Here is a 13,944-nt window from a genome sequence, read left to right as displayed (position 1 = left end):
CTAGTTGTATATCGGGGCCTCCCACTCCTCTTTCTATTCTGGTTAGGGCCAGTTTGTGCTGTTCTGTGAAGGGCGTAGTACACAAAGTTGTACGAGATCTATAGTTTCATGTCAATTTCTCGCATGGAAAAGACTTCATTTCTCCGAACAAGAATAGACTGACGAGTTTCAGAAGAAAGTCCTTTGCCTCTGGCAATTTTGAGCCTGTAATCGAACCCACAAATGCTGATGCTCTAGATACTCAACTAGTCTAAAGAAGGGCATGTTTATTGCTTCTTTAATCAGGAACAACCGTTTTGCAAAAGGGTTTTCTAATGATCAATTAGCCTTTTAAAATGATAAACGTGGATTACCTAACACAACCTGCCATTGGAACACAGGAGTGATGGTTGCTGATAATGGGCCTATGTAGATAGTCCATTAAATATCAGCCATTTACAGCTACAATAGTCATTTATAACATTAACAATGTCTACACTGTATTTCTGATCAATTTGATGTTATGTTAATGGCACAAAAATGTTTTTCTTTCAAGAACAAGGACATTTCTAAGTGGCCCCAAACTTTTGAACGGTAGTGTACACATACACAATAATAATAATAAAATGCTAAGAGAAAAAAATTAAGTACAAATAATAATTATATGTACACACAGCTACACATATATACACAAACACCACAGGAGGCTGGTGGGAACCTAATGGGGAGAACGGGCCCGCGGCAATGACCGAAGCAGAACGGCACAACACACCAACATGATATCCAGGTGTCTGATGCCACACCATCTGCCCCGGTCCAGCCATCACCACCAGTCCCCTGCAAACAATAGATAAAAGGTGTGATAATAATAATAGTAACCTAGTAATAAAACAAAAATGAGGGAATATAAGGATATCCATCCGAAAGTGTCAATGATCAAACCTGGCAAGCCACTCAAACGGGCATCGCACTAAACTCCAACGACAGGTCAGTCGTCCAGCCAGAATGAAAGTGTAATGAGAGCTCTGACCGCCCTCTATTTGCCGGCTCAGCGTCTTACATGTCCGGGAGCAACAATACAACTTCAGTCGGCAGCCCTTGTTGAGACCGTTCAATAAGATTTCACCCGCTATGGCTCAGTATGGATTCGAGTCCAAGAGCAGACCCTAACACACAATGACAAGGCACTCTAACCCGGACCGGGGATTGGTGTATATGCCCGGATACATTTCTCTACGTCCAAAACTCAAGGAGAGACAAATCTTCTCACCAGAAGGAGGGGCAATTCTGAGTCTGGCAGGGAAGAGCAAGGCTGGGGGAAGATGGAGTTTGCAGAGTTTGGTCATGACATCCCTCTAGTCGGCGCGATGCTTTGCCACATCGGGTGCATAATCATCATAGACACGGAAGGGATGTCTTTCATGTAACAGGTTACTCTTCATTCAGCCTCACGCAGGTTAGGAAGGTTATGACGTCTGGACCGGCCCTCTAGGTCGACCACTTTCACAGAAAGCATCTGCACACTATCCTGCAAGGACGTGCATAGCTTCTCTAACTCGCCGATCCTACCAGCGTTGAATTCAGAAGCCTTCTCAAGGTCCACAATACTCTGGCCCTGCGAAGCAACCGTTCAAATGGTGCTTTCGATTTTGGTGTCCAGTTCAGCAATAGTAGCCTTAAAATCCTCAGCTATAGCAACACGTAGTTCTCCCAGAGCCCGGATAAGTTCTGAAAGTGTCACATTATCACCTGTGCCTTCTGCCATGTCTGTCTCGTTGTTTGGTGGGCCTCCGATGAGGATTTATTGTCCTTTAGTTGCCTATTACTCTGCATGTTCACATAAGAAGTTACAATATTGTATTAGAAAGAGACTAATGTTGTAAAAAGTGCTGTAAAGTAGGTTAAGTTAGATTGTTTCACAAAAAAAGTTGCGAAAGCCTCTCTCAAACACGGCCGTTCACTCCATCATGCTAGCTCTGCCCCAACCATAAGTGAAAGATGTGATGAGCAGTCACGATATCTAAAGTAGGTATTGATATCATAGGAATGCAAGCTTTCAAGGCTAGCTTGCTGCATAACTGAATGAAAGTTATGTTCAGAGGGTACAGTGTACACATTTGTAATTCCAAGTATGGATTGGGATCAGAAATCAGTCCCATAGCATTTCTCCACACCATCCCATTTTTGTGTGTGCACTTATTGATTGATGGGATGATCCACTAAACTACTGGAATACACTGCCATCAGACACACATAACTGCACCACATATCACACTTTCCCAAAATGCTTGAAGACATGGCTAAAGGTCAATCAGATTTGTGAACATGGTCCCTAGCTGTGTGTTGCCACTCTCCATGTTGTCTGTTGTCTGTAGCTTGTGAGGTGTGGAAACACTTTGTTGCTTTTATGAATTTTGTCTTGCTGCTTTTTGTTTTATGCTGCTCTGTCTGTATGCTACGTCTTGCTTGTCCTATGTTGCTCTGTCTGTATGCTATGTCTTGCTTGTCATATGTTGCTATTGTCTATATTGTAATTGTTTTTAATAACCTGCCCAGGGACTGCGGTTGAAAATTAGCCGGTTGGCTAAAACTGGCACTTTTACTGAAATGTTGATTAATGTGCACTGTCCCTGTAAAAATTAAAATAAACTAAACTAAACTAAACTACTTTGGGGCTGGTGTCTGTAAAATGTTACTGCAGACAATTAGCCAAATGATGATAAATCTGCTCAAAAATCATAATCACAGGCCATGGGCTGCAACACTTTTATGTATCCCTTTTTTAAAACAAAATTACAATGCAATATTGTTGATCCTCTGTATTTTCAAGTATTGTGGTGGCAGCATTATGTTATGCGTATGCTTGACACGAGCAGGGACTGGGGAGTTTAGAGGAAAACCCACCGTGGCCTTCTGAAAACCTAACCCTGGGACAGAGTTTTATTTTCAGCGGCACAATTTCAGCTAAACTTTTAATACCAAAAAACACACCAGAATGTCTTTCCAAGAGGTGTTCCTGAATGGTCCAGTCTCAGTCCTGATTTAAATCTGCTTGAAAATCAGAGATAAGATTTGAATACTGTTGTCTATCAATGATTCTCACCCAATTTACTGAGCTTGAGCAATTTGAACAAAATCAATTGATATACAGTGCATTCGGAAAGTATTCAGACCCGTTGACTTTTTCCACATTTTGAAATGTATTAAATCATTTTCCCCCCTCATCTACACACAATTTCTTTGACCTTATGGCTTGGTTTTTGCTCTGACAACTGTGGGACCTTATATAGACAGGTGTGTGCCTTTCCAAATCATGTCCAATCAATTGAATTTACCACAGGTGGACACCAATGAAGTTGTAGAAACATCTCAAGGATGGTCAATGGAAACAGGATGCACCCGAGCTCAATTTCAAAGTCTCAGGGCAAAGGGTCTGAATACTTAAGTAAATAATCTAAGAAACAGTTTTTCGCTTTGTCATTATGGGGTATTGTGTGTAGATTGATGAGGATTTTTTTGTATTTAATCCATTTTAGACAGGACTAATGTAACAAAATGTGGAAAAAGTAAAGGCGTCTGAATACTTTCCGAATGCCCAGTATGTTGCCCTAAGAGTTGTCCAAGGTGAGTCGAACCTTGTTCAAAATGATTCACAGCTGTAATGGCTGCCAAAGGTTCTTCCACCAAAAGGGGATGTGAAGACATACGCAGTCAACGCATCCTAATAATAAATACAAAAATCTAGAACATTTTCAAACATTTGTCTTTCATTTTGAACCTTGTGAGTAGGTTGTGCAGATCGATAGGAACAACATCTAATTGAAACCTTAGATTTCAATTTAAGGCAGCAAAAATGTGAAGACTGTGCAAGGGGTGTGTACACTTTCAGCGATTGTATATTCATGTTCTCCTAGTTTTTGTCATATCCAGAGTATAGGCGGCACAGTGACATATTCAGCCATTCTCATGCAGTACATTACGGTAGATAATAAAAAAAACTGGGAGGACAATAGTGTAGCATCAGGGTATGTCTGTTAACTGCATGCCATTTTAATTATGTTAACTGGGGGACATTAACTAACATTTTGATTCGAAAATGCTAATATTAACTGTTGGTGGCAGTCAAAAGTTCAACCAAACCAAAGGGTCCATAATCTGCTTTCTGGGTAATGAGGCAAATATATACATTTGTAATTTGGGAGAACTATCTCTTTAAAAGTCATACAAATGTATGTTTTGCATTTATTTTTTGTTTGTGTAATTATTCGTGTTCTAACTTTACCACTCCTATCCAGTGCATGAGCAGCATCAGTTAATTAGCTCTGAATCAAGATTTATCTTACCCCCTTTGCCTGAAAGTCCAATTTCTCACTGAATGTAGAGGACTTTTGTTCAGGTGCTTATGTCATCAATTGGATTCAAAGGCTGAAAATCAATAACAACCTCTATTATGGTATGGTTTGCTAATGTAATATTTGAATCTCCCATGATCCATGTTATAAACGGAATTAAGAAAATCATGCAAAAACGTAAAAATTGAGGACACATGATGATTCCCCATCTGCTAGTCTACTGCACCATCATTCTTTCCAAGGTGAAGGACTTTCATGGAAGTCCAACCACCCATGCACCTCACACACACTCAAAAAACCAAAGCCAAACATCTCACCATGTTTACGAAAAACTCCATTGGTGACAAACACATTTCAAATTCGTCAAAGATGAACATGCTGACCAGCCAAACAAGAACCTCTCTTACTCACCTCTGTTAGTCCCAATGGAGCTGTGAAAAAGACGTACTGCCTAGCGGGAAGAACAGCGTGCAATAACCACTCTGAATTGAACAGAAACAGACATTGTTCTGCGGATGCCCGGTCCCAAGGAGTCTCTCTAAACATGGGCTGCATAGCTGGGCTGGCTGCTGCTTATCGTCCTCCTCAGCCCGATCCATGGCCATACAAGGACTCTGCTGATGGAGCTTGTCACTCTGGGCTTCTGGAGTAGGCCGGCTATCTGGCAGCTCCTTGTCGCCACCGACACATGGGAGATAAAGGGTTTGGAGTGTTTGGATGGTGGGTACCTTTTAGGCAACGTTGAAATCCCCCCCCCCCCCCCACCAATGGAGGAATGTGGTAGATAAGTGGTTCCCTCTAGGGTGATTTTCAACTGTTTCCAGGCCCTTTGACCGTGGAGGTGGTATATGGAGATTGGATATCTCCAATAATTCTCTTGAAGTCTGTATTATGAATCCAGGGGATGGGTGGATTAGAGATGGATCCGTAGAGGAGAGGTGAAAAAAAGGGGATGTTCTTAGTTTCAAAGTTATGACCACTTGCTGCCAAATACATTTTGATTCATAATAAACCAGAAGCATTTCAAGAGCCATTTCAATATAGCTTATGTTCCTCCCTTTTCAAGTGTGAAGCCAACACACTCCCTATTAAAACTGAGGTGAGAGCAAGGCAGTGATTATTTGAAGAAGATAGCACACCCAATTGATATCTGTCTTTGTCATGAGCACACAGATATCAACCATCTTCTACTAGTGTCTGGTGGAAGAGTAGAGATATTGAGAGGAAGGGTGGCAGCCTTAAAAGGGTTGAGGTTCATTAAAGCTACTGTAAAACAGGAACTCATTCTCTCGGACAAAATGATTGACATATCTGAAACCATAATCAACTAATCAGCGTAATTTGCTATTTTAGCCCTCATGCACTTTAATAGGAAGTCATGAATGTCAATGAATGAGGATGTTACATACCCTATATTCTGCTATGCTAAGTGTTATTAAACAATATGAAGCATATACAGTGGCAAGAAAAAGTATGTGAACCCTTTGGAATGACCTGGATTTCTGCATAAATTGGTCATCAAATTTGATCTGATCTTCATCTAAGTCACAACAATAAACAAACATAGTGTGCTTAAACCAATAACACACAAATTATTGTATTTTTCTTGTCTACATTGAATATATAATTTAAACATTCACAGTGTAGGTTGGAAAAAGTATGTGAACCCCTAGGCTAATGACTTCTCCAAAAGCTAATTGGAGTCAGGAGTCAGCTAACCAATCAACGAGTCCAATCAACGAGACGATATTGGAGATGTTGGTTAGAGCTGCCTTGACCTATAAAAAACACAACATTTAGTTTGCTACTCAAAAGAAGCATTGTCTGATTTGAACCATGCTTCAAACAAAGAGATCTCAGAAGACCTAAGATTAAGAATTGTTGACTTGCATTTTATTTTTTTAAACTTTATTTAACCAGGCAAGTCAGTTAAGAACACATTCTTATTTTCAATGACGGCCTGGGAACAGTGGGTTATAACTGCCTGTTCAGGGGCAGAACGACAGATTTGTACCTTGTCAGCTCGGGGGTTTGAACTTGCAACCTTCCGGTTACTAGTCCAACGCTCTAACCACGAGGCTACGCTGCCGCCCCATAAAGCTGGACAGAGTTACAAAAGTATCTCTAAAATCCTTGATGTTCATCAGTCCACGGTAAGACAAATTGTCTATAAATGGAGGAGGTTCAGCACTGTTGCTACTCTCCCTAGGAGTGGCTGTCCTGCAAAGAATGACTGCAAGAGCACAGCGCAGAATGTTCAATGAGGTTGAGAAAAATCCTAAAGTGTCAGCTAAAGACTTATGGAAATCTCTGGAACATGCTAACATCTCTGTTGACAAGTCAACGATACGTATAACACTAAACAAGAATGGTGTTCATGGGAGGACACCACGGAAGAAGCCACTGCTGTCCAAAAAAACCATTGCTGCACATCTGAAATTCGCAAAAGAGCACCTGGATGTTCCGCAGTGCTACTGGCAAAATATTCGGTGGACAGATGAAACTACAGTTGAGGTGTTTGGAAGGAACACACAACACCAACATCAAAACCTCATCCCAACTGTAAACTAGGGTGGAGAGAGCATCATGGTTTGGGGCTGCTTTGCTGCCTCAGGGCCTGGGCAGCTTGCTATCATCGACGGAAAAATATAAAGACATTTTGCAGGAGAATGTTAGGCTATCTGTCCACCAATTGAAGCTCAACAGAAGTTAGGTGATGCAACAGGACAACAACCCAGAAGACAGAAGTAAATCAACAACAGAATGGCTTGAAGTGGACCAGTCTGGAGTGGCCCAGTCAGAGTCCTGACCTCAACCCGATTGAGATAATGTGGCATGACCTCAAGAGCATTTCACACCAGGCATCCCAAGAATATTGCTGAACTGAAACAGTTTTGTAAAGAGGAATGGTCCAAAATTCCTCCTGACTGTTGTGCAGGTATGATCCACAACTACAGAAAACATTTGGTTGAGGTTATTGCTGCCAAAGGAGGGTCAACCATTTATTACATCCAAGGGTTCACATACTTTTCCCACCGTGGACTTTGAATGTTTACACGGTGTGTTCAACAAAGACATGAAAACATATCATTGTTTGTGTGTTATTAGTTTAGGCAGACTGTGTTTGTCTATTGTTGTGACCTAGCTGAAGATCAGATCAAATATTATGACCAATTTATGCAGAAATCCAGGTATTTCCGAAGGGTTCACATACTTTTTCCTGCCACTGTAGCCGAGCTTTGTAAAGCAAGCTGTCGTAGATAGTTTCACACCATTTGGTTTTCCTCTCCAATCGAGTAGTCGTCGTGATTTATTTGCAGTGACAATGCTCCCTCCTCCACAGTTCCCTTGAAAGAGAAACCTTATCTCACCCCGTCTGGGACACAGAATCTGTGTCTGAGCTTCATTTCATTTGGCCCCAAGCAGCACGCTGCTCTATTTACAGGAGCCCCTTTGTGCTCCATCGACATCATGATCCAAGTTGGAAAATTCAAGTTGTGCCAAACGTCTGTTCCACACAGAGTTAGGACGCAAGCGTTAACCTCAAGTGGGAGCAATCGCTTTTGAAGCATAAATAAGCGGTGCTATTGGATGAGCTCAGATGGTGCCTTGGTAGCATTTGCGTTCGGGAAAATATTCATTATCTTTTGCCCAGTGAATGGGACTTTGGTTTTGCCACTTTTAAGTTGTGTTGTGTTCAGAGGAAAATAAACATGGATATGTTTCTACAGAATACCCCATTATCTCAAAACACTTTATTTTGGTTTTGAAGGTTACTTACATCATGGAGCATCCACCATTTTGGAGGACAATGCTACAACATATTAGCTAGTCAAAAGCCTTGAGGCATAAACTGCCATTCAATCATTGCAGAAATGACATTTTCTACACTGCATTTTCAGAAGTGTGTTTTGATTTGCACAGCATTTACCTCAGAAGGAGGAAGTTAACATATGATTTAGAAATGGGCAGTCTCGTGTTGTGACGCGTTCCGTATTGATGCCAAACCTGGCGGAGAAGTCATCCAGGGCACACAACAGCACTGCCAATGCCTAAATCAAGTGTCAACTTCCTCCAGCCTGGACTTGCTACTGTAAAGGGCAGTGTGGAAAACTATCAGCCAGTCTTGATTGAAACATTGGAAATGCAATGCTTTTCCAAAATACATGTACATAATATCATTTTAGGTTGTGTACTTTGCTGCAACTGCCAATTGAGTGTTCAAGGATTTGAATCACAAGCTGAATGACTTGAAGTCATTTGACAGTAAAAATGAAAAAGTAATTGAATTAATAGATAGTCAAATGCCACATTCCCCTCACATCCAAGAGTTAACTTGATGAAGACAGAAATAACTACAAAGGCTAATGTGGATTTCTTGTTATTTCTATTTGAATTACACATGCTTTGGGGATTCAACCCCATTTCAAAGCCATTTGTTTTGAAAACTCAAATAAGACATTAAATGGCCATATGAGTGCAGTTTCTTATTGTGAGGGTAAATTATTTGAATATACAGAGACAATAATACGTTCACTCCAGTAATGTTGGAAGACAGGAAATCATTGTAATGAACCCATTGTGCCATCTCATTCTTGCCGCCTGCGACGTGACGCAAGATTTTCATGTGACTGAGGGGATGAGCTGGATCTGCTCAGGAGAAAGAGTCTTACACGAACCACATTTCAAATGATCCCAAAACAAAGGACCCATCAAAGAATAGTTCAATCTGTAAGAGAAAGAAACACTACAGAGGTAAGTAAAAAAAAAAATCTCCAGCCAAGAAGGTGTTAGATTGGACTGCTATGATGCATCGAATGTCAATGATTGGAATTGTGGTTGAATGCTTTCGTTGCATGCGTCACAGTACAGTTGTTTAAGATGTCACAAGCAATGTAGCCTAATTACCGATAACTCTTAAGGCAACATAGTGTTGGTATGCAGGCTACATTGAAAGTGTCAACAATGCAGGCTCTCTCTTGTGATTGAGCACAAAATGTTTGAAACATATCTGGAACAGTCACTGCTTTCAACGCACGCTCACCTGCACTCTCTCTCAATTCAATTTCAATTCAATTTAAGTGGCTTATTGGCATGGGGAAACATATGTTTACATTGCCAAAGCAAGTGAAATAGATAATAAACAAAAGTGAAATCAACAATAATACAAAATCTAACAGTAAACATTACACTCACAAAAGTTACAACAGAACATATTATGTGCAAATAGCTAAAGTACAAAAGGGAAAATAAATAAACATAAATATGGATTGTGGCCTGTCTTCTCTTGAAAGCCAGATCTGCCTACAGTGGCCTTTCTCAATAGCAAGGCTATGCTCACTGAGTCTGTAAATAGTCAAAGCTTTCCTTAAGTTTGGACCAGTCACGGTAGTTAGGTATTCTGCCACTGTGTTTAGGGCCAAATAGCATTCTAGTTTGCTCTGTTTTTTGTTAATTCTTTCCAATGTGTCAAGTAATTATCTTTTTGTTTTTTCATGATTTGGTTGGGTCTAATTGTGTTGCTGTCCTGGGTGGGGCGGCAGCGTAGGCTAGTGGTTAGAGTGTTGGGTCAGTAACCGAAAGTTTGCTATATTGAATCCCTGAGCTGACAAGGTAAAAATCTGTCGTTCTGCCCCTGAACAAGGAAGTTAACCCACTGTTCCTAGACTGTCATTGTAAATAAGAATTTGTTCTTAACTGACTTGTCTAGTTAAATAAAATATAAACAATTATGTGTGGTCTGTTTGTGTTTGTGAACAGAGCCCCAGGACCAGCTTGCTTAGGGAACTTTTCTCCAGGTTCATCTCTGTAGGTGATGGTTTTTTTATGGAAGGTTTAAGAATCGCTTGCTTTTAGGTGGTTTTAGAATTTTGATAATTAGCGGGTATCGTCCTAATCCTGCCTCTCTCTCTCTCAAACACACAAACAGGCATGCACACACACACAGGGTCCAGTTATGGATTCATCAAACATCAAACAGCTTAGATATATGAATACCTCGTTGTGGCATGATGCTTCCACACACAACACTGACTGCAGATTCTTAGTTAACACCAAGTGCTTTGGGGATCTACAGTAGGCTACTGATAATGAGGGGACACGGATTGTACATTGTTTTATTCAAAAGCATTCAATCATTTGGATATTTAAACATTTATTATCCGGTTTCTATACATTACCACAGCACACACATTATCACACTGTACATTATCACCTCAAACACATTATTACATACATTACCACAAAACAATATCACATACATTTCATTATCATAATGTATGGTAATGACAATCCAAGGCATTACATATAAAAGCTGACTCTTCTGTCTAAAGAAATCTATCTCTTCTTAGTCACACAGGGCATCACTTCTCTTATATGGTCACAGTTGGATGTTAATTCATTAAACCACAGTGTAACAAAACATTAAGCAGTTCTGGCATGACAGCATTCGAGTGGTAACATTTCTCCTATTGCCGCAGGAGGACGAAACGCAGACAGTTTATTTTCCGACATTCCAGTAGATCTGTTTATTTTTATCCTCGGTGTGTAAAATGTCAAGCGCAGGACACTGGAACGGAGGAGGAGGAGTGAAGCAGAAGGGTGTTGATGTGATTGTGTGGCCCTCCGCTCGCACCTCGCCCCTGCAAGCAGGAGGTAACGTGTGGGTGTCTACAGAAGATGGCTCTGTGACAAAGGGCTGACTACCATTACCAATTTTAATTCAATTTAATTCAATGCATGTAAATTCAAGTTATTCCCAAGGGGCAAATACTGCCTGACATCAGATATGACTGACAGACTGCAGGCAACACATTACAACAGGTTTATACAGTATATTACCACACCATAAATGAAGAAGGCTGTTTCAGATTATATTCAACATTACAGACCAGAGTGGCTAAACCTCAATTTCAATCTACTAGGTGCCTAGCCTTTATGTGGCAACACACCAATGACATTTGATCACTCATTGGTTGTAGTTTAAGGTAGGAGTCTAAATATGCACACTTGTTAAGGGTAATAGTTTTTACATTTCTGTCAGGGGGAGGGTTTAGTATTATTTTATTTTTTGTCCAGGGGAGGATCATATAATTTGTAATTGATTACATGTCATATTGCTCAGTGTTTGAGAATTAGTTGCATATTATATCTCGATGTGCGCCTGATGCTGCCCCTCATCTCTGATTCTTTGCTGGAAGCCAATATCAAGTGTGCTTAGTGCGATTTCACAAACAGAATGCACTGAGAAGCACAGGGCAAAGTTCTATATCTAAAGAAATGTACTTCCTTCCCGAGTTTTTTCGCTGCTGGGATGGTGTGTATAAAACTAGGCTACACTGCATTACAGACTGCATTACACACAATCATGAGCCCTGGCTTGCCCTGCTCTTGCTGATGTAAACACTTTTGTGCTACCTAACCAATGGCTGTACTGTGTATGGTGGCTCTTCAGGAGGCAAGTCAAAGGCGTCTTTGATGCAATATCTGTGCGTGTGGACTAGGCCTACTGATATCCAGTTTGAGAGGGAGAGCGTGAAAATGTAAAAGAGAACCGGAGGTAAGCTTTCTACAATTAACTTTAGTAAAAACAATATGTTTCGTTGCCCGTAATGAAGCTATTTATCAGAGTTATTGACCTCACAATAAGCCATATATAATTTGCAAAACTTACATTATTATGAAATGGCAGCCGCGGAGATGGACAGTGCTGAAAGTAGGCTAATTCGAGACTTACATTTGACTTTAGGCTATTAACAAGGGGGCTTTCTGTTGGAGCCTATTTCTTCCTATTAAAGAAACAAGAGACAAAATGATAGTCTACTATCCATAGATTTTGTCAGCCAATTATTTCAGTCACCGTGCACTCCTTAAATATCTTGCTGTCAGTGAAAGGCTTCTTAGGGATAGGCCCCTTATTTATCCACTTCCTGTCTGAATGACGTGCCCAAAGTAAACTGCCTGTAGCTCAGGCCCTGAAGCCAGGATATGCATATCATTGGTACCATTGGAAAGAAAACACGTTGAAGTTTGTAGAAAGTTAAAATAATGTAGGATAATATAACACATTATATATAACAGATATGGTAGGAGAAAATACAAAGAAAAACCAACCAGATTTTTTTTTGAGAGACCATCCTCTTAGAAATGCAAGAGAAAGGTCATATTGAAAAGTAGCTCCCTGGCTACTATGGCTTCCACAAGGTGTCAGCAGTCTATGTTCAAGGTTTCAGGCTTGTAACTTCAAAAACGAATAAGAAATATCAGTTTTAGTAGAAGGACACAGTCTTGGAAATTCGTGTTTGCGCCCATGAAGACATTATGCACCTGCTAAAAATCGGTTTCTTATTGAACATACTTCTTTCCTAAATAAATATTATGAGTAATGAGGAGGAGTATTATGAGCAGTAAATAGAAACGTATTTTGACTTGTTGAAACAAAGTCTTGGGGTAGATTTTCAGATTCCTTTCTCTGCAAGTTGAACGAGTGGATTACTCAAATCGATGGCGCCAACTAAACTGACCTTTTGGGATATAAAGAAGGATTTTATCTAACAAAACAACATTACATGTTGTAGCTGGGACCCTTTGGATGACAAATCAGAGGAATATTTTTTTAAAGTAAGTGAATATTTAATCGTTATATGTGAATGTATGAAACCTGTGCCGGTGGACAAATATTTTGATGTGGGACGCTGTCCTCAAACAATCGCATGGCATGTTTTCGTTGTAATAGCTACTGTAAATTGGAGAGAGCATTTAGATTAACAAGAATTTAAGCTTTCAGCCGATAGAAGACACTTATATGTACCTAAATGTTTAAAATCCATAATATTTATGATTATTTGTTTGAATTGTGCGCCCTCCAGTTTCACCAGAAGTTGTCCCGCTAGCAGAACACCAATCCTTAAGAAGTTTTAAAATGAGGACTCAAATCAAGGCAATGTGGTGACAGACATGGCGGCATTGCTTCTAGCTCCTAAGAAACTTCACAGTATTTTGTTTTTTTTGTGTTATTTCTTATATTATTAGCCCAGAACGTTTTTTTGTGTACAGCCGGAAATAACTTTTGGATATCAGAGTGACGTTAACTCAACCGCATTACAAACAGGAATGCAACTTTCCCGAATTGGATCCTTTGTTCGTACCCCCAGGGCAATTGAAATTATCCCAGAGGCTGCTCCAAGACGCTGCTGGCGGAGAAGAGGTATTCAGAGTGGCCCTCTAGTCCGACTCAGGAGGCAGGCACACCATCCAACACTTCCGAGTATATTACTTCCTAATGTTCAGTCTCTGGACAATAAAGCAGACGAGCTCAGGGTGAGGATCTCCTTCCAGAGAGACATCAGGGACTGTAACATACTCTGTTTCACGGAATAATGGCTCTCTCCAGATATACTGTCCTCATCCATACAGCCAGCTGGGTTCTCAGTACATCACACAGACAGGAATAAAAAACTCTCCGGGAAAAAGAAAGGCGGTGGTGAACGTTTCATGATTAAACTACTCATGGTGTGACTGTGATAACGTACAGAAACTCAAGTCCTTTTGTTCACCCGACCCAGAATACCTCACAATCAAATGCCAACAATATTACCTACCAAGATAATTATCT

The 13,944-nt window shown here is 40.4% G+C and overlaps 1 protein-coding gene across 5 annotated transcripts in view; it reads right to left on the bottom strand.

Moving 5' to 3' along the window:
- The window catches only part of LOC109875525 (sodium/calcium exchanger 1), a 57,437-nt gene extending 52,564 nt beyond the window's left edge, over positions 1-4,873 (bottom strand). For 4 of the 5 annotated variants that reach the window (XM_020467855.2, XM_020467857.2, XM_031799426.1 and 1 more), the window contains exon 1: positions 4,743-4,873. The gene's annotated coding sequence lies outside the window, so the exon portion shown is untranslated. Of the gene's footprint in view, positions 1-4,322; positions 4,405-4,742 lie in introns of all 5 variants that reach the window. The other variant, XM_020467854.2, reaches the window with a different exon arrangement.
- Positions 4,874-13,944: the final 9,071 nt, after the last annotated feature.

Source organism: Oncorhynchus kisutch, linkage group LG20 (assembly GCF_002021735.2).
Source record: "Oncorhynchus kisutch isolate 150728-3 linkage group LG20, Okis_V2, whole genome shotgun sequence".
Classification (NCBI taxonomy): domain Eukaryota; kingdom Metazoa; phylum Chordata; class Actinopteri; order Salmoniformes; family Salmonidae; genus Oncorhynchus; species Oncorhynchus kisutch.
This window is presented reverse-complemented; position numbering and strand designations above follow the sequence as displayed.